The following is a 22,410-nucleotide window of genomic DNA, read 5'->3' as shown; positions in this document are numbered from 1 at the left end:
CCTGTTGAGTGGCATGTGGATGTGAAGGGTCAGTGGAACTTTCCATCCACCTTGCTGAGAAGTTTCTGGTCACCTTTGGTGGGCTGGTCTTTGTTCTGGCTGCTCAACTTTGCCCCCTACAATCGCCTAATTTCTGACGTAACAGCTTTTGTGTGTTTATTGAGTAGATAAGTTTTCTGGGTAATTGAGTGATGTCCAGCCAACATCCTCTTGCAGCAGTTCATCCTTTTCTTATCCACATGGGACATAGCAGAGAGGACCCCACATTTGAAACCTGAACTGGGGCTATTCAAGAGGATTTTAGAAGAAAGAAAAAAGGTAAGGTGTTGACCCCTTTCCATGGGAAGTACACGCATGTGAATAAGTTTAGTAGTAAGAAAGGAAATGGAAATTGCGTGATGCTAAGACTGGAGAATTTGCTTTCTACAGAGATAGAAATAAAAATAGATCTATTCAGCTATATTCAATACTTAGTCAAAGTGAAAATTCAGTGGAAAGAATGCAACTCCTACAGTCCTTGAAATGTAAATGGAGACCTAGTAGCTTTAGATAATGCAGTCTTGATCAGGCAGGTCTGCCTGCATCACTGTGACTGTATGAGACCGAAACCTAACTTGGCTTAGATAAGTGTAAAAGTTTAGAATCCTCAGAAGCAAAGATTCAGGGAAAAATCTCTAACTTAAGAAGGGGAAATTACTCTGCGAGTTTCCTAGTTTAAATATGTGTGTTCCTGCCATGGCTTCCAGCCCTCCAGAAACAACATGGTTTCTGCTCCCTGCAGGAAGGATGGAAGCTTACAGAACATGACTGCTCCCTACTCAAGCAGAGTCCCTCAGGGCCAAGTGTCTTGAAGAGAGGAAAAATAGCATCGGCTATTTTTTAGTGACAGGCTACGGAAATTTAATTTGGATTATAAAAGAAAGTTACTTTTATTTGAACCGAGATGTTGACTTATGGACCTTGGGAGAATTAATCACTGGTCTTAGAAAGGCTATTAATAACTTAAATCTAAAATTCAGAAATATTTATCCTCCAAAACATCTTTGTGTTCTGGGGAATTGTTAGTTAATAAAAATGAAAAAGTTTCAGAAACTAGCCCCATGCATGTTTCTGTGAACACCTGTTAGAGGGAGCAAAGTTTCTATTCAGAGAACTGGAAGGCATTCAGATGTAGAGGATGATGAGTTAGCATAGAACCTCTATAATTTACATTTGAAAAGTCCTGCTCCAGTATGTCATCTTGCTCTTAGGGAAGTTAAATTGAATGGAGTTCAGACTACCTTGGACATGCTGACCAGGACAATTTGCTGATTTGGGACAACAATTGACTTATGATTTACAAACTTATGCTCAAATAAGTGAATGTGCACAAAGAACATAAAATCACCTGCCAAGAGAGAAAAATCTCTAGACCCCAGACAAATTCAGCAGGGGCCAGAAAAAAAAAAAAAATTCAAACTTGTAACAACTAACCTAGACAGTGTTGCCACAAGAATTTGGAGATAGTCCTCATCTCTAGAAAAACCCCTAGCTAAGGACTTAACAAAATTCATAGATAAAACATTTGTAATTTTTCCCCAATTTGAAGATGACATTTTTTATGTGCTACCACAGAAGACATATATCAAGGCCATTACAGAAGCTTCTAGGGATAACTGGATACTACTGAAGGCCTTGGATTCCTGGGTATAGGAAATTAGCTAAGCCTCTTTACAGACTCCTTAAAAAACTACACCAAGGAGCAACTGCCCTGGTATGAGAACCAATACATACTGAAGGTTTTTAGAATATCAAAAAGGGGCTTTACTTCAAGCCCCTGTTCTAAGCTTACCTAAGGAAGAAGATATAACCTGTTTGTCACTGAGAGAAAAAAACCCTAAACATTCACTCAAAAGTACTGGATAGACAGGCACAGACAAATCAGGCCAATAGTCAATGGCATATCTCAGTAAGGAGATTGAAAGAATGGACTTTTTTAAGCTATCTCAACTCCCTAAGGTCTCCCTCCCAGTGATGGGAACAAAGCCCTTAAAGCTGTTCCAGGAAACAGCCCCAAACAGAGAGTAAAAGAGTAATTTGAGCAAGATAGTACTCAAACAGTTAAGATATATAGGATATAAGATTACCAGAAACTGTTGACCAGAATCTACGCCCTGTTGTAAAACATTGTGGAAACATGTTGTATGTTATCAGCAAACCCAGACCCCCTTTTGGAATTTCCCGGCGGCTTTGTTCCCCTTTTTTCCCTTTCATGTGCGACCCCTCCCGATGTGTGGTTTCTGCCTTTATAAACTTGTAAGATTTTCTGCTAGGGACTCGACTCCTCAACTCCTGCGTGAGTCATGAGTTGGGTCCCAGCGTGCTGGAATAAAAGCCTCTTGCTGTTTGCATCAAGTGACGCCTCCTGCAGTTGATTGGGGTTGCCGTCAATCCATGGGACAAAGTTGGGGTCTCCTTTTTTGGGGTCTTACAGAGATTAGCATAGTAACTTCATTCTCAAAAGTAATAGAAAATAAGGTCTCATAATTTTCTTTGTCATCCAAACCTGTACTAAAAATAAAGGTTAAAATGCCCTTCTCATCAAAATTTTGCTGGAAACAATAATCTTTCTTTTAGTTCCTTACTCGTCTCAATGAAGGCTTAAATTGAAATGTAAATGCAGAAACCCACAGGCTCACTAGGAGACAACTCAGGTCCAACAAAACAATTTTAAAAAGTGAAACAAAAGATTTTCAAAACTTCATAAAAGATCTTCTGATTGTGCTTCTGGCAAATCTTTTGTTTTTTAGGAATGATTTTAAAGGTGAAAACAATTATCAGGACAAAAGTCAGAGATCCAAATTATTTTGATTTTTTTCTTTTTAAATCTTAAATTCTTACACAAATTAAATCAATGTTTAATGCACATTCACTGCTATATATTTCACTTACAATTAATTATAAAAATTTCCTTTTTGACTGATCTACAAATGCGTACACACTATTGATACCGCCATTTACCAGTGACGAGTTCTGCTTCTTCTAATGTTGAAGATTGAACACTAGAGAAGCATGCCAAGGCTGTCTTGTCCAACGAGTACAATGAAGACTTGGCTCTCAAATGAAGTTTTAAGGTCTTTATTTTTATGGGAGAGCTTCTGAGCCGAGTGCCTGGTTCTTCCTCCTCCTCCACCACCGCTGTCTTCTTCTTCTTCTTCTTCTCTTGTCGCGCAGCTTTCTCTCTCTCCTTCTTTTCTCTTGTGCAGCTGCCGCTTCTCTTCTTCCTCTCTCGTCGCGCTGTGGCCGCCTCTCCTCTTCTCTCATCCCGCAGCTGCTGCCTGCCCTCCTTGCCTTGCTCTTCCTCCCCTCTGCTGCACAAAGTATGCAGCTTTATGGGATATAACAGCCAATCACCTTAATGGGTCAGGCGTTTGGCTTGTGGAGACTTAATGGTGGGTAATGAGGACATGTACTGATCACGAGCTAAGCACGGACGGGGAGGAGATCAGTCAGCCAATAGAAAGCACTTCCTTAAAGTTGTTTTTCTTTGCAATTGGGCTTCTCGGCGCCATCTTAGGGCGAGGCCAGCCACCACTGTGGGCCCTACAGGGCAGCGGTCTCCAACATCTTCCCCTTTCTGTTTAATTAATGGCTTAGAATCAGGTCATCATGATAGCTCATGTGGCGAGCACCATCCTTACCCGTCATCGGAATTCTGACCTCCAGGTGTCAGAACCCTGTCTTAGGTTGGTATGGGCCCCCATGAGCCTATCTGTGACTCTGGATTCCCGGGATCATGCCTGTCTTAGGTTGCATAACAGCAGAACATATTCTTACCCGTCATTGGTATCTCACCCATCTTGGGATGAGGACTTGTCTTAGGTTGACATATGTCTCTGTTTGCTTACCTGTCATTGGCTACCGATCCAGCATATTTAGCCACACCTGGGGAGATGTGCCAGTTTTAAGTGCCATAAGTGCCATTTTGATGGTCTGACATTCTCCCTGTTGTTGGCGTCCTACGTGCATAAGGCATCAGATCATTAGTCCAAACCCAGTACCATAAGTATTCCAAGAGCCATGATGTCTGCCCATGTTTCAGTCTCTAATCATAATTGAGTGGTAAGATTATCAGGAGTATAAGATCAGTTATGCCAGCCTTTAAGTGGGCATCGATGACCTTTTGTGTTTGTAAAGCTGAGGCGGCTCTTTCAGCTATATTATTGACAGCTTGTGCTATTTGTATTGTAGTAGCTAATGCTGTTGACGCTGCTACCGCAGCTGCAGCAGCAGACACAGCCACCGCTGTAACCACTGCTGCTGTAATGCCGAAGTCTCTTTTGTTTCTAGACAAAATCATAGGCAGCTCTTCATCAGTTATGGAGACTGGTTACTGCAACAGAAAACTGGGAGGCATTCCAAAATTGTGAAAGGAAACAAGTTACGTTAGCATCAGAACAATTTAGGCCGGTAGTACTATGGTTAGTTAATAGAAACATGAAAGGGGGTGACACACAAACTGGAGCGGGAGGAAAGGTTATGCTTCTATTACAGGTAAGAAACTGAGTAGCAGATAGGAAAGAAGAATTGTCCCAATTAGAGGAGTTCTACTGGCACAATTTTTGTTCCACTCCCAGAAGGCTGAAAAATGACTGTATATTAGTATATCCTTTTGTGTTAGAAAGCAGAAGCCAGTTATCATAAGGATTGACATGTTTCATTCCTAACTGAACATCATCCTGGTAAAGAAAAAGATGTAGCATTAAAAGAATGGTCTGTGAATCAAAGGGAATTGCAGGCAATCCTGTCGAAGCATTGGTACTGAAAATAGGTGGAAGACTAGAAGAGGTATTAGTTAATGGTAAAGGATGATGACGTCTTAGATGCGGGTCTTGTTAATCTCTCTGGGATCCAGACTGGTGTTTTTTCACCCTGTGGGAAAACACATATGGAGCCTCGACTCCAGAATAACACTGGATCCGGGCCTCTCCATTGTCCACTGAGTGCATCCTTCCATTGTACAAGGAACTTTGGAGCCGCTGTAGGATTTTCGTGTCTATCTGCGGCTGTTTTTTCCATCTTTGTCCAAATTTAGAAAATTTAAAGTAAATAATGCTATGTTTAGTTTATCTGTAGGAGACCTGTATGTGTCTCCTATTCCCCCTTTTTGTTTATTTAAAACAGCCTTTAGTGTTTGATTGGCTCTTTCAATGATTCTTTGTCCCATAGGATTGTATGGAATTCCAGTGGAATGGGAAATATCAAAGGTACTTAAGAAATTTTTAAATGATGCAGAAATATATGCAGGCCCATTGTCTGTCTTATATTGTTTAGGCTTTCCCCAAGTCGCAAAGGCCTGTAAGCAATGTGATATTACGTCTTTTATTTTTTCTCCACTAAGTAATGAAGCAAATATAACCCCTGAGTAGGTATCAATAGTTACATGAACAAATTTGAGATTTCCAAACTCTGGAATATGTGTTACATCCATCTGCCATAGATGGTTGGGCAATAAGCCTTTTGGATTAATGCTATTATTAGGTGAATTTATGTATGTTACACAATTATTACAGTTTTTTACAATGGTTCGGGCTTGTTCTTTGGTTATATTGAATTTTATTTGTAAGGTTTTAGAATTTACATGAAATTTATTATGGAAGTTTTGTGCTTCTTCTATTATAGAAAAAACATGAGGATCCCTTGTGGCTAGATCAGCTATATTATTGCCCTGTGTTAACGGACCTGGCAAAACTCCAAATGAGTTTTTGTAATGCTAAGAGTATGTTGGATATGGTGGAATTTTTGTTGATTAAACAGGCGTCTTCCAGTTGTTGAACTGCATTAACAGCGTAATGGCTATCCAACAGAATATTTACAAGAACTTTATGAAAATCTTTTAATGTTTGTTCTATTGTTAACAATTCTATTTGCTGTGCAGAAGCCTTTGGAAAAAGAAATGTTTGTGTCTTTATGAAAATATGCTCCAGTACCATTATTGGAACCATCAGTAAACACTACCACTGCTTGTCTTATAGGTTCCCTTTTTGTAATTTTTATTTAAATCACAGGATTTCTTAGATAAAATTGTATATATGGATGTTTTGGATAATGATTGTCAAATTGGGAAGCAGTTGTGAACATAAGAATTGCCCAATCATTGTTATTATTGCTTAAGTAAGAAATTTGTTCTGAATTATATGGGGTTATTATCTTGTCTGGAGTTTTTCCAAATACTATGATGGCTGATTTTAATGCCTTGAATATTATTTGTGCCATTGCTTCAGGATAAGTAAATATTGTTTTTCCTGGAGAGTAGGGTAAATGTATCCACATTAAAGGTCCTTGTTGCCAGAGGACTCCTATAGGGACTAAATTATTTGGAAGTACTATGAGTGATAGAGATGCCAACAGATCTATACGATCAACCTGTGCCTCGTCTAGTATTTTTTGTACTACATCTAGGGTTTTTCTGGCCTCCTCTGTAATTTTTCTGGGTGAAGAAGGATGAGCATCTCCCTTTAAGATATTAAATAATGGTCCTAAATCTTGAGTAGTTAATCTAAGGTAAGGCCTTATCCAATTAATATTACCTAATAACCTTTGAAAATCATTTAAGGTATTAAGATGGTCGAGTCTAAGAGAAGTTTTTAGGGGTGTAATGATTGTGCTGTTTATTTTAGCGCCTAAAAATTCTTGAACTTGTTGTCTTTGTATCTTTTCAGGTGCTATAATAAGTCCTCTTGTCTTTAAATGACTGATTAGATCAGTAAATACCTTATCTAGTATTGTTTCTTCTGGGTGGCAAAGTAATACATCATCCATATAATGGTATATAATTATATCTGGGTACTTATTTCTGATTGGTATTAAAGCACTATTTATGTAAATTTGACATATGATTGGACTATTGGCCATCCCTTGGGGTAGGACTTTCCATTCATATCTGGCATCAGGCTATCCATGATTAATGGAGAGGACCATAAAAGCAAACTTTTCTATGTTGTCAGGGTGGAGAGGAATAGAGAAAAAACAATCCTTTATATCTAATATTATTGATTTCCAGTCCTTTGGTAATGCTGATAAGACTGGTAGGCCTAACTGAATTGGCCCCATGGATTGCATTATGGCATTGATGGCTCTTAGGTCATGTAATAATCTCCATTTACCTGATTTCTTTTTTATAACAAATGTGGGGTTATTCCAAGGTGATGTGGAGGGCCTTATATGCCCTGCCTTTAATTGTTCTTGTACTAATTCCTGGGCCACTTTAAGTTTTTCTGTATTTAGGGGCCACTGAGGGACCCAGATTGGTTTTTCTATATTCCATTTTATTTTAATTATTTCATCAGTGGCCCTGAGGAAAAACCCAATCCCTGTCTATCACCTTTTTGTTTAATTGATATTGATTCTGTTATGCCTTGTTCATTGATTCCTAAGCCCTTTCCCTACTTGTGCCCTTGTTTTTTCATTATGTTTTGTGCTTGTTCACTGTATATTCCTTCTGTGGTTATTTTCATCCCCATTTGATTTAAAATATCTCTACCCCATAGTGTCACTGGGATTTGTTCTAAGACATATGGTTGGAAAAGTCCTTCTTGACCTTCTGGGCTTTTCCATTGTAGCCACATGGAGCTCTTTTTGGTTCTGTGGCAATACCTAATCCTCTCAATGTTTGATTTGCCTTTTGTGTGGGCCAATCCTTTGGCCAGTCTTTTTCTGCTACGATACTTGTGTCTGTTCCTGTGTCTAACAATCCATTTATAATTTTTCCTTTTACAATTAATTTTAACATAGGTCTGTGTTTTAGTTCCATAGTAAGGCAGGCCAAATCGATACCTGTAGATCCCATACCCTTATCTCCCCTAAAACGTTGTTGTGATGGGAATGAGCCATGAAGACTAGGTAGTATACAAAGCTGAGCTATTCGGTCTCCCGGAGAAATGGAAATAATGCCCTGAGGTGATGAAGCAAGCACTTTAATTTCTCCTGTATAATCTTGATCTATGACTCCTGGAACTATCATTAATCCTTTGAGTGCACTGGAGCTTCTGCCTAATAATAGTCCTATGGTGTTCTCAGGTAGGGGACCCTTAAAGTCAACAGGTATGACTTGTACTCCCATTTCTGGCATTAGTATTGCTCTGGTGGTAGAACAGAGGTCCAGTCCTGTACTTCCTGGTGTTGCTCTCCTTGGTCTGTCACTGGATAATGTGTCCTGGCCACTTTTTGAATCACCCCATACATTTGTGCCAGGCCCTGGGGTTGTGGGCCCCATCCTCGTTTTTTGAACTTCCATGAGGAAGGATGGGGTTACCATCTACATTTATCATAGATCTACATTCACTAGCCCAATGATATCCCTTTCTACATCTTGGGCAGACTCCAGGTTTAGGCCTTCTCTGGGGTCTGTCTTGCTGTTTTAACTGGGGACATTGTTTTTTAAAGTGTCCTTGTTGTTTACAATAGAAACATGATCCTGGGGGTCCTCCTCTCTCAGTGTTTAGCCCTTGCATCCCTTGTGTTCTTTTTTCCTGTTCCTCTTTTTTCTCCTCTAAAATGTCTTCTCCTTTTTCTAGTGTTGCGGGGGCGCCTAGCACATAAAACTCATGCCAGGGAAGTGTGCCTGGCGCATAAAGACCCATGCCAGAGGTTGGTAATCTTCCTCTGGAGGATGATAGCAAGGACTCGTCATAAGTTGGGTGCTGCCAAGGCCTTCCCTGGAAGACGATAGCAAGGACTCGTCGTAAGTTGAGTAAAGCTGGAGCCCCTTCCTCAGAGTGTTAATCTCTCTTCCTTTTTTGTTTTTCACCAGAACTCACAATATTACGCGGATTAATCATGTTTAATAAAGTTCTTCGGTTGAAGGATGATGGGAACACAAACAGTTCATATGAGTCAACTCAATTCCAGTAAAATAAAGTTCATTTGTTTACACAAAGCACTAATATTCCTATAGGGAATGGTGGACATTCTGAAGCAATATGTCTTGTGATGTTTTTGTTAACTTTTACAAGATTCCCAGACATCTAGTTACATATAAGTGATTCTCTTAGCTTCAGTGATCAACATATTTATTACATCTGGTTTCTTCTGCAAAGTAATGAGCCTCCCACAGAAATACATTATATTTAGTTCAAAAGAAAAGTTTTAGTTCTTTTAGATGAAGATTTTTTACTCTAAAGATAATAACTTGGTTCTTAATAGTATAATATGATTTAACATAGCATAGACATGTAATTATAGTCATGAAAAATTAATAACAAATTACTAGAAGTTATAATTAATCTTAGCAGTAAGAAATCAAATAGAAGTTAAACTTCAAGGAAAAACAAATGGTATACATCAACTTGCTTTTGTAAGTTTCGAGTCAAGGATAGTTCATTGTGGGAAAATGTCAAGTAAGATGAATGTGCCAGATGGCGCTAATTGGCCAACTGTGCAGACCTAACTTCTGTTATCTAAACTTCTAAGAACTTTCTTCTTCATATGAAGTCATAAATATTTTTTAATGAAAAGTGTAAGGGTATATAAACTGTAAGAAGAATTCAATAAACTTGTCAGCAACCTAACATTGACCTGAGTCTGTGTGGTTGCTGTCCATCGCCGACGCTGCGCCGCCTAATCACTCGGGGCTTTTACATTTCAGGCCATCAAGGACCCCTGGACTCTGCTGCTTGGGCTGGTCCCCGGCAGTTTGGCGCCCGAACAGGGACCTGATTGGTAAGTGTCTTATTCTTTTCTTTTCTTTTTCAGGCGGTTGGCAGCTAGGATACTGCCCGGGGAGCCGCGGTCCCCTCAGTAACAGAGACTGAGAAAGAAAGGGCAGGGATTGGAAAAAATGGGTAATACAGCATCTAAGGAGAGAACTTTATTTCTTGATATAGCAAAGCATTTATTAAAGAAAAGAGGTGTTACAGTAAGTTCTGCACAATTACATCACTTTTTTCAGTTTACACAGGAATGTTCTCCATGGTTTCCAGACAGAGGTGCTCTTGATTTAAAAATATGGAAGCAGGTGGGTCGTGATATGAAAAGTTATTATAAGTTGTATGGAAATGAGAGAGTTCCTAAGGATGCCTTTACATTATGGGGCTTATTTAGAGATTGTTTTGATACAAAACCACCTGCAGAGCAATTGGAACGAAAATTATTGTTATCTCCATTTAGTGATCAGGAGCCAGCCAATGATCAGGTTATAGCAGTTTCAGCTGAAGATAATCAAGAAACACAGGAAGGAAATCGTGATACTGATGAGGATGATAATGAGGAAATTCAAGAAGGTAATGACCCTGATCAACTGTCACCCTCAGATCAGGAAGATTTGGAGGAGGCTGCTTTTAGATATCATAATGAGGATTATCCTCCTTTTGTGGCTCCTGTTACTCATAAGCAAAAATCATCTAAACAAAATTCAGTAGCAAAAATAGGGTTTCTAGGGGCTGTGGCAGAGGCACAAAAAGCTGGAGATATTAGTCTTTGTTGCCCAGTAATTTGGGCTATTGATGAAGGAGGAGAACCTCAATGGGAACCTTTGTCATTTAAGATAATTAAAGAGTTAAGAACAGCTGTGAAAGATTTAGGACCAACATCCCCTTATGTCCTCCAGTTAGTAGAAAACATTGGCTCTCAGTGGCTTACGCCTTTTGATTGGCAACAAACTGCTCGTTCTTGCTTAACTCCCGGGCATTATTTACTATGGAAAACCGAATACGAAGAACAGGCAAAAATGACTTTACAATCTCAATTGGATAAAGGTCTTAGAGATAGAAATAGAATATTACTGGGGCAAGTGTTAGGAACTGATGATTGGGCTTCCCCAGCTGAACAAATTAAATTACCAAGAAAAGTGTTGGAGGAAGTCTCAAAATTGGCTGTAGCTGCCTGGAGACGCCTTCCGTCCCCTGATACAAAAACATCCTTTTTAAGTAATATTAAACAAGGAGGTATGGAACCATATGAAGATTTCTTGGCCAAATTGGAGGAAAATATTTCAAAAATAATTACTAATCCTGAGGCTGCCGAAATATTGTTAAAACAATTAGCATTTGAAAATGCTAATCCTACTTGTCAGGCCCTCTTAAGACCTATTAGAAGGACAGGGACATTATCTGACTATATAAAAACTTGCATGGACACGAGTCCAGCTCATATTCAAGGGATGATTATGGCAGCTGCTTTTCAAGGAAAAACTTACGCCCAATATTTAAAAGATATCAATCAGGGAAAACCCCAAAACACTCAAGGAAATCAGCCAAGGTCTTCTCGCACTCCAGGAAATTGTTTTTCTTGTGGCCAGTTAGGTCATTTTAGTAGGGAATGTCCCTCTCGGCCGCCTAATATCAATTCTCAACCACAAAATAAACCTACACTTAATGCTGGAACTCCAAAAACTATTTGTCCCCGATGTCAGAAGGGATTTCATTGGGCCCGAGAGTGTCGCTCCAGATTCCATAAGGATGGATCAATACTTACTGTTACAGGGTCTAATCAAGAAACTGTCCCTGTGACGCCAATAGATAATTTTCAGCCAAAAAACGGGTTATGGGGCCCTCCCCAGGCCCCGAAAAACAATTGGGGAGCTACCAACCCGTTTGTAAAACAACAGTCAATGACCTGGCCAGAGGGACCCCAGGGAGTGCAGGGTTAGATTTACCTTCCTCTGAACATTTAATTTTAACATCAGAATCAGAAGTGTCCTTAATACCTACAGGAGTTTATGGTCCCCTCCCAGAAGGACATATGGGCCTCATTATCGGGCGCAGTTCCATGGCAAAACTAGGATTACAAGTTATTCCTGGTGTTATAGACTCTGACTATCAAGGAGAAATTAAGATTATGGTTTCTCCTCCTACAAAAACAATTCAGATTTTTCCTCAACAGAGAATAGCTCAATTGTTGTTATTACCACATTTAAGGTTACCTAATCCAGTTTTACAAGGACAAAGAACTGATGGCTTTGGCTCTACCAATACAGTAGCTTGGATTCAAAAAATATCAGAACAAAGACCTATGAAAGTTATTAAAGTTAATGGTAAAAAGTTTAAAGGACTGTTAGATACTGGAGCTGATGTTACCTGCACTGCAGCCCATGACTGGCCTCCTTCGTGGCCGACTACTAAATCACCATCTACGCTAGTGGGCTTGGGACTTGCATCTAACGTAGCTAAAAGCACAGAAATACTTCATTGGGAGGATAAAAATAAAACAGGGACTTTTCAGCCATATGTGGTTCCCTCCCTCCCTTTTACGTTGTGGGGTAGAGACTTAATGGAACAGTTAAATATTACATTGACTGATGAATCAGACTTCTGGCCTCTGTTACCAGGCAGGCTGACCCGATAATCTGGAAAAACAACATGCCAGTGTGGGTGGAACAGTGGCCCCTGTCTAAAGAAAAATTAGCTGCAGCTACTCAATTAGTTAAAGAACAACTTGCTCTGGGACACATAGAACCTTCCACTAGTCCTTGGAATACTCCTATTTTTGTTATAAAAAAGAAATCAGGAAAATGGAGACTTTTGCAGGATCTCAGAGCTGTTAATAATACTATGGAAACTATGGGAGCATTACAGCCTGGTCTCCCATCTCCAGCAGCTGTTCCTAAAGGATATCATATCATTGTTATTGATTTACAAGATTGCTTTTTTACTATTCCTCTGGCTCAACAAGACAGATGGAGATTTGCTTTTAGTCTGCCTTCTCCTAATTTACAAAGACCTTATCAAAGATATCATTGGAAAGTATTGCCTCAAGGAATGAAAAATAGTCCAACTTTATGTCAGAAGTTTGTAGATCAAGCCCTGATAGCTTGTCGAGAAGCCTACCCAGATTGTTATATGATTCATTATATGGATGATATTTTACTTGCTCATCCCCTTATGGATATTTTAAAACAGATTTTAGAGACTGTTATTACAACCTTACAAACTTGGGGTCTTGTAGTCGCCCCTGAAAAAATTCAACATGAACCTCCATTTAATTATTTGGGAAGAACATTAAAACTGATAAGATTATGTCTCAAAAATTACAAATTAGACAAGATAAATTACAAACTTTAAATGATTTTCAAAAACTTCTAGGAGATATTAATTGGATCAGACCTTATTTAAAATTGTCTACAGGGGATCTAAAGCCATTGTTTGAAATACTAAAAGGAGATTCTGACCCAACTTCCCCTAGGACTTTAACTGATCAAGCAAAAGAGGCTTTACGTGTTGTTGAACAGGCCATTTCTCATCATTATTTACAACAAATTAATTATACCTTACCATGGTATTTTATTGTTTTAAAAACTAAGCATACTCCAACTGGATGTTTGTGGCAAAATGATCCTATTGAATGGATTCATTTACCCGTTACTGGAAAGAAGATTCTTCTCGCTTATCCTACTATGGTTGCTTTATTAGTACTTAAAGCTAGACAAAGAAGTAAAGAATTATTTGCTCAGGAAATGCATGAAATTATTATTCCTTATACTAGGGAGCAATTTGAGCATTTAATGCAAATTGATGACAATTGGACTGTAGCTTTCTGTAATTTTCTGGGAAAAATTTCTTTTCATTTACCAAATGATCCTATTTTACATTTTTTTACAGGAAACTAACATTATTTTTCCAAAATGGACCTCTTCTTTCCCTTTATCTAATGCTATTACAATTTTTACAGATGGATCCTCAAATGGCAAGGCTGTAACTTTAATTGGCACTCAATCCATTGTTCAATGGACAACAGAGACTTCAGCACAGAGAGCTGAATTAGAAGCAGTTATTTATGCTTTTAATAATGTTAGTCAATCATTTAATCTTTATACTGATTCACTTTACATTGTGAAATTGTTTCCTGTTATCGAAACTGCATCCATTTCAGATTCCTCAACTATAGCGCCTAAACTTTCTCTCTTACAAAAATTAATTCAAGAAAGACATTTACCTTTTTTTATAGGTCATATTCGAGGACATTCTAAATTACCCGGACCTTTAGCTGAAGGGAATGCTCAAGCTGACTTATTGACTAAACCTTTTATTTTAACAGTTAAAGAAGAAGCCATTCTTTCACATAAGAATCATCATCAAAATGCTTCTGCTCTACAAAAGCAGTTTCATATTTCCAGGGAAGAAGCTAGACAGATTGTTCGTTCTTGTCATGTTTGTCCTCAATATTTCTCTTCTCCACAGTTGGGGGTTAATCCAAGAGGCTTACTCCCTAACGTTTTATGGCAAATGGATGTTACTCATATCATAGAATTTGGGAAATTGTCATTTGTACATGTTACGGTTGATACCTTTTCTCATGTTATTGTAGCTTCCGCTCGGACAGGAGAAGCTTATAAAGATGTCATTCAACATCTATTCCTATGTTTTGCTATGTTAGGCATGCCTAAAAAGATTAAAACTGACAATGCTCCAGCTTATACCTCAAAAGCATTTAAAGATTTTTGTTCACGTTTTAATATTAGCCATTCTACAGGTATTCCATATAATCCTCAAGGACAAGCTATTGTAGAAAGGAGTCATCAACGTCTAAAACAACAGATTAATAAACTTAAAGAGGGGGAATTAAAATATTCTTCCCCTCATCATATTCTACAACATGCTCTTTTTGTTCTTAATCATTTAAATGCTGATAAACAAGGAATAACTTCTATGATGAGACATTGGGAACAACAAAGCCCCAATCCAATTGTTATGGTCAAATGGAAAGACTTACTTACAGGACAATGGAAAGGACCTGATGTTCTTTTAACATCCGGTCGAGGTTATGCTTGTGTTTTTCCACAGGATGCAGAAACACCACTGTGGATTCCTGATAGATTGATTAGACACATCAATGCCAATGGAGACGAACAAAAGACGTCACTCGAGAAGGAAGAGGAATTCTCAAACACCTTACCCGACCAGTTCGATCCCGGATGATGTTTTAACACGGAGGTTAAACGGATTACATCTTCCCCAAGCTCACTCCACTCGTCATTCTCCCTTTCCATCATGGGGACAATTAAAACGCTTAACTTCTGAGGCTGAACGTATGGTGACTAATTCTGGTAGAGCTAAAACACCTGAACTGGTTTTTCTGGCTATGCTTTCATTGCTTGCTGTTCAGGTAATGCCTGTACATGCCTTGAATATTCAAATTAACTCTGAAAAGGCCTATTGGACCTATTTTCCTAACCCTCCATTACTTCATGTAAGTTCATGGAGTCGGTCCAATGTAAAAATATTTACTAGTCATCCAGAACTCATGGGAGGCATATCTGATTCCTTTATTCCTCATAAGATGACAAACACAGTCAATTTTCATGGATTAACGGAGGAAACTCCTTTATGTTTTTCTCTGGATAATATACATTTGCCATTGGGATGTCTTCCCCTCAGTTATAGAACTTATTTGACTGACTCTCCCAAGTCTGATCCAATTAAAAGATATATTTGGACTTTAGAAATGGTCTCAATTGGTTATAATAATTACAATGAAACTTATATAAATGAAAGTCTTCCCGAAATGGTTAAAAAATGTGAACCAAAAACTCAACATCCAGATGTTTATTGGAATACTATAGATATTAATATTGATTTTCCCAAATGGATCACTTGTGGATTTTCACAATCAGCTGTGGTATTTAATCCAAGGGATTCTCACACTTTAATTAAAGATTTTTCTGTATCTTCTCCCTGGACCGACTATAAACCAAAAATACTTGAGGAAAATCAAAAGTCAGATGGAATATATACTTTTTCTGGATCAAAGGAGTTAGGATTTGGAGAGCCCTTACATAGGTGGTTTACTCCCTGTTGGGTAACTCCAACTTTTCAGTCTATTCTTAAGCATGGTAAACATTCATATTTTCCAGACTTATATAGATTGCTTGCAGCTATTGATATAGTAAAATTAAATAGACCAGAAACTACTAAAGTTGAATCTTATAATGTTAGAGCTTGTATTAATGCTCCACATGCTATTTTATTAGGTTCCATTTCAAATGTTAAAATCATAAAAAACGATGATGCTTATGATATACGGTGTAAAAACTGTGTATTAACTAATTGTATTAACTCTACATTTGATAAGGATTTAAAGGTGTTTTTTATTGTACATCAGCCTTCTTATGTTATTTTACCTGTAACTTTAAAGGAAACTTGGTACGATGATCCAGGGACTGAAATCTTAAAAAATCTAAATGAATTAATGAGACCAAAACGTTTTGTAGCAACGTTAATCTTGGGAATTACAGCTTTAATCAGTATCATCACGGCATTAGCAATTTCAACCACTGCTTTAGTACAGGAAATTCATACTGCTTCTCATGTTAATGATCTTTCACATAATGTTTCTGTAGCCTTGGCCACTCAGGAACAAATTGATAAAAAGCTAGAAATTCGAATTAATGCTCTTGAGGAAGCAGTTCTCTTTATAGGAAATAAAATTCAAAATATTCAGACTAGAATGACCACTAGATGTCATGCTAATTACAAATGGATTTGTGTTACCCCTTTAGAGGCTGATAATATTACTCGTTGGTCTGAGGTTCAAAATCATCTTAAAGGAATTTGGAATAATACTAACTTAGCTCCGGATATTTTAGATTTACAACATAAAATAAAGGATATAAGCCAAGCACACCTCGCTATTGCTCCAGATGCCAACCTTCCAATGGATATTTTTAATAATATTAAAAAAACTATTACTAATAGTACCCTTTTTAACACTATTTTACAATTTGCTCTAATTGGATTTTGTATCTTTATGTTAATTTTTTGTCTTCCAGTTATCCTTCGACTCTTAACAAAGGTTTTTAAGGGCCTTCAAATTCAAAAAGGTCTTTTTGATCTTCAAAACAAAAAAGGGGGAACTGCGGGGGCGCCTAGCACATAAAACTCATGCCAGGGAAGTGTGCCTGGCGCATAAAGACCCATGCCAGAGGTTGGTAATCTTCCTCTGGAGGATGATAGCAAGGACTCGTCATAAGTTGGGTGCTGCCAAGGCCTTCCCTGGAAGACGATAGCAAGGACTCGTCGTAAGTTGAGTAAAGCTGGAGCCCCTTCCTCAGAGTGTTAATCTCTCTTCCTTTTTTGTTTTTCACCAGAACTCACAATATTACGCGGATTAATCATGTTTAATAAAGTTCTTCGGTTGAAGGATGATGGGAACACAAACAGTTCATATGAGTCAACCCAATTCCAGTAAAATAAAGTTCATTTGTTTACACAAAGCACTAATATTCCTATAGGGAATGGTGGACATTCTGAAGCAATATGTCTTGTGATGTTTTTGTTAACTTTTACAAGATTCCCAGACATCTAGTTACATATAAGTGATTCTCTTAGCTTCAGTGATCAACATATTTATTACATCTGGTTTCTTCTGCAAAGTAATGAGCCTCCCACAGAAATACATTATATTTAGTTCAAAAGAAAAGTTTTAGTTCTTTTAGATGAAGATTTTTTACTCTAAAGATAATAACTTGGTTCTTAATAGTATAATATGATTTAACATAGCATAGACATGTAATTATAGTCATGAAAAATTAATAACAAATTACTAGAAGTTATAATTAATCTTAGCAGTAAGAAATCAAATAGAAGTTAAACTTCAAGGAAAAACAAATGGTATACATCAACTTGCTTTTGTAAGTTTCGAGTCAAGGATAGTTCATTGTGGGAAAATGTCAAGTAAGATGAATGTGCCAGATGGCGCTAATTGGCCAACTGTGCAGACCTAACTTCTGTTATCTAAACTTCTAAGAACTTTCTTCTTCATATGAAGTCATAAATATTTTTTAATGAAAAGTGTAAGGGTATATAAACTGTAAGAAGAATTCAATAAACTTGTCAGCAACCTAACATTGACCTGAGTCTGTGTGGTTGCTGTCCATCGCCGACGCTGCGCCGCCTAATCACTCGGGGCTTTTACATTTCAGGCCATCAAGGACCCCTGGACTCTGCTGCTTGGGCTGGTCCCCGGCATAGTGTATCTTTAAACGTTGGCCTCGGGTCAGTTAAGCACCCGCGAATCAACTTCCAAATTTCGCTCATGCCCACCGGCAATGGTTCCACTTTTTCCCTATTTCTTAGATCCTCTCCCAAGTGATCCCACTGTGGTATATTTAAGAGTCCCTCATCTAAAAACCATGGCACAGCTTCCTCTATTGTTCTGAGGAAAAGCCTTGCAGTCTTTGTTTTTAGAGGTGTTCCATTTGCTTTTAATAAGTCTCTAAGCGGACCCTCCATTCTGATCTGTGATGTTTCGCCACCCATTTTCTAAAGCTTTAAATGCTACCCACACTACAATGCTAAGTCACACTACAACAACTAAAAACAGTAGCGCTCTGCAACAATACAATACAACCAAAGACATGAACTCTTGACAAACAACAAGCACACAAAATCTTAATACCTGGCCAGTCCACTGGGGGTTACTTCACCCAGCGTCCTGTATACTGCTTTAACCTTTCTTAACTTATTTTACTTGACTTGTTTAGTTTTAACAGGTGTTTTACCTGGATATTACTTACCTCTTTTGTGGCGGTGCGAGGGGTCCTGGGTTTTGGCACCACTTGTCTCGTCCAGCGAGTACAATGAAGACTCAGCTCTCAAATGAAGTTTTAAGGTCTTTATTTTTATGGGAGAGCTTCTGAGCCAAGTGCCTGGTTCTTCCTCCTCCTCCACCACTGCCTTCTTCTTCTCTTGTCGCGCAGCTCTCTCTCTCTCTCTCCTTTTCTCTCGTGCAGCTGCCGCTTTTCTCCCTCTCTCGTCGCGCCGTGGCCACCTCTCCTCTTCTCTCATCCCGCAGCTGCTGCCTGCCCTCCTTGCCTTGCTCTTCCTCTCCTCCGCCATGCAAAGTACGCAGCTTTATGGGATATAACAGCCAATCACCTTAATGGGTCAGGCGTTTGGCTCGTGGAGACTTAATGGTGGGTAATGAGGACATGTACTGATCACGAGCTAAGCACGGACGGGGAGGAGATCAGTCAGCCAATAGAAAGCACTTCCTTAAAGTTGTTTTTCTTTGCAGTTGGGCTTCTCAGCGCCATCTTAGGGCGAGGCCAGCCACCACTGCGGGCCCTACAGGGCAGAGGTCTCCAACAAAGGCAAGCATATTAAGCAGGTTTTATTTAAAGGTAATAATACAGACTTCTCCCGGCAGGAAGAAGGGGGCCATGGCTGATGTTCTAAAGTCCCAAGAAGTGAGTGCACCCTACATCTTTTATAGAGTAAATTCTCTTTTGTTCTCCAGTTCTCTCCCCCCTTATCTCTCCTTCCTGCCTACATGACTAGGCCTGGTTTTGCATTAAGTAAAAAGCCATGGGCAGGGGGAGGGCCAAGGTGATTCAGGCAGGTAAGGGCCCAGGGGGCATTAATGAGCAGCTCCCTGCTTGCAGTCCTTGATAAAGGCAGGTAAATTTGGTAATCAATGGGCTCAGGAGATCCTTGACATTCCATTTTTCCAGGGGCAGTCTCCAACTTCCAGAGACAGATGGCTTCATGGCTTCATTTCCTCGAATTGACCTGAATCCCTATTTCTACACTAACTACCTGTCCTTAATTCTGGCTTCACTATGATTACATTTACATGATTTCAATATTTACTTATGTAAAGATAGAAAGAGCCCGCACCTGTGTAAACAAAAGCCTCTTCCCTAATTGCCCTCAAACCCCTCATAAAAGCTGCAAAGAATCTTCACCTCTTATCCGTAAAGGCCAGGCAGCTGACCTTGCCGGTGCCAAGGCAAACTTAAAAGATAATGATAACACTCCTCTCGGAGACTCAGAACTTAAAATAACATCATATATATAATTTTTTGTCAGCCAATTAAAAAGAACACTGTAAAACTTTTCGCCTTTTATTATAAATAGGCCTGTTGAACAAAGGCTCGGGGCCTCTTAGCATCACCGGGTTACCGTGTGCGCAGAGGACCAGGCTCGAGCTTGCCAATAAATGACTCTTTGTTGCTTGCATTGATCGTGGTCTCTGGTGGTCTTTGTGGGGTCTCAAGCCGCTGGGCATAACATATGGGGGATCGCCCGGGATACCCCAAACCCACCTAGACACCTGATCATAGAGTCATAAGTGACATCATTGGCCGGTGAGTAAGGCATTGCCGTATTTCTGTCTGGATTGCCTGCAGGTTCTGGTTCTGGGCTGGCAAAGTCTTGGCGGACGCGCTATAGGACCCCAGCAGGGTCTCGGGAGACGTCCCCTCGACCCATCTGGGCAGCCTGTGTGCTGCATCTGGGCGACTTTGTCACGTCTGGGCGGCCTTTGTGCTGCATCTGAGCAACCTTTGTGTTGCATCTGGACTTTTGTTTTTGTCAACAAAATACCAACTAGCCAATTGTAATCTATCGTGCAATATATATATGTCTGTCTGTGCATTTGTGTATTGTCCTGTATGGTCTTTACTCTTGCCTCCTATTAAAATTCTTCGGTGTGTTAGTCCACTACTGTTCTGTTTCTCATTCTTAAACTTCTCATCTCCAATCTGGAGGAAGACGGGTCTATAAATCTCCGGATGGAGAGGAGAAATACTAACCAATGGTCAAATTCACTTCGTCCTTTTGGAATTATACAGGAAACAGGATTTCAACCGGATAGACAACCAGCGGAGGCTCTCTGCTGTAACGACATCTCCAACCCACGCCGGCGTCGTCTGATTCAATTTCTTTTTTATCTAACCTTTACATTTCTCCTCCTCTTCATAGTGGGATATCTAATTGCTGTAGAAATGGGCCAAACTCACAGTACCCCTTTGGCCATAGTAGTCAGCCACTTTGGGGAGGCTCAAGCCAGAGCACACAATTTGTCAGCTGAGATCAATAAAAAAAAATTTGTAACCCTTTGCAGGTCGGAATGGCCCACCTTCCAAGTGGGATGGCCCCCAGAGGGAACCTTCAACCTTCCAACCATCCGAAAAGTCAAAGAAAAAGTCTTCCAATCAGGGAAAATTGGCTACCCAGATCAAATTCCATATATTCTGACCTGGGAAAGCTTAGTAGACAGTGACCCTCCAACCTGGCTTTCTCCCTTCCTACCGCCACCGCCCTCCCCCACAACTGAAATGCTTGCCCTAAAGCAGTTAGGCTCCTCAGAAAAGCCCACAGCTCCTCACCCCATTCTCCCAGAGGAAGATTCAGACCACCTTTTCTCTAACCCCCCTCCGTATATGCAAGCCCCTATTCCTCCTCAGGACCCAGGACAGGAGGCTGCAGAAGAAAGAGAAGCTGCTGCAGCCGGAAATGAAGAAGAAAGAACTGGCTGGGGAGGGCCAGCAAGGAGAACACGAGGCCGAGTTCAGCGGGCAGCCTACCCCTCCCAACCAGAAGCTCCAGATTCTACGCTCTGCCGCTCCGAGAAACTGGGCCGTCAGACAACGCTGGCAATACCCGGCTTCAATATTGGCCCTTCTCTACGAACGATTTATATAATTGGAAGAATCAAAATGCTAAGTTTTCAGACAATCCTAAAGACTTAATTTCCCTTTTAGATAGTGTCATGTTTACTCATCAGCCTACTTGGGATGACTGTCAGCAGCTACTCCGGATCCTGTTTACGACCTAGGAGCGTGAAAGAATCCAGATGGAAGCCAGAAAGTTGGTCCCAGGGGACGACGGACAGCCCACTGTAAACCCTGACATAATTAATGCTTCTTTCCCCTTGTCCAGGCCGCCACAAGATGAATGGGACTACAATACGGCTGAAGGTAGGGAGAGGCTCCGGGTTTATCGCCAGACTCTAATGGGGGGTCTCCGGGCTGCAGCTCGTAACCCCACCAATTTGGCCAAGGTATACTCAGTAATGCAAGAAAGGCAGGAATCACCCTCAGCTTATTTAGAAAGATTAATGGAAGCATTTAGACAGTACACTCCTATGGATCCAGAGTCACCCGAGAATCAGGCAGCAGTAGTGATGAGTTTTGTTAACCAGGCAGCACCGGATATAAGGCGTAAGTTACAGAGAATAGAGGATTTAGAAGGGAGAAGTATTCAAGACTTAATGAGAATAGCCCAGCGGGTATTCAACAACAGAGATGCACCAGAAGAAAAACAGCTTAGGGCTACTAGGGAAATGACTAAAGCATTAGCAGTAGCAGTGCAGGGCGGGAGGACAGAGAAAGAAAGAAACAGACTCCCGAGCAATCGGCCACCACCTGGGGACTCCAGGGCACATGAGCTGGGTCAGAATCAGTGCGCCTACTGTAAAGAGGAAGGTCATTGGGCTAGAGAATGCCCTAAAAAAAGAAACCACAGATCTAGAGATGGTAGAGGAACGACTAGGAGATCATCGGTCCTGGTCACCCGAGATGAAATGCACGATTAGGGGCGACGGAGTTCGGAACCCCTCCCCGAACCCAGGGTAACTCTGAAAGTGGAGGGGACTCCAGTGCAGTTTTTGGTGGATACAGGAGCTCAATATTCAGCTTTGACTGACCCTCAAGGA

The 22,410-nt window shown here is 40.0% G+C and overlaps 1 long non-coding RNA gene across 1 annotated transcript in view; it reads left to right on the top strand.

The window, feature by feature from the left end:
• Nucleotides 1-213: 213 nt before the first annotated feature.
• LOC306669085 overlaps nt 214-22,410 on the top strand; it is a 33,107-nt gene continuing 10,910 nt past the window's right edge. Inside the window, exon 1 of the long non-coding RNA XR_013766021.1 lies at nt 214-318. This is a non-coding gene — a long non-coding RNA (uncharacterized lncRNA). The remainder of the gene's footprint in view (nt 319-22,410) is intronic.

Source organism: Sciurus vulgaris (assembly GCF_902686455.1).
Source record: "Sciurus vulgaris genome assembly, chromosome: 9".
NCBI classification, from domain to species: domain Eukaryota; kingdom Metazoa; phylum Chordata; class Mammalia; order Rodentia; family Sciuridae; genus Sciurus; species Sciurus vulgaris.
The sequence above is the reverse complement of the archived record's forward strand: the minus strand, read 5'-3'. Positions and strand labels throughout refer to the sequence as shown.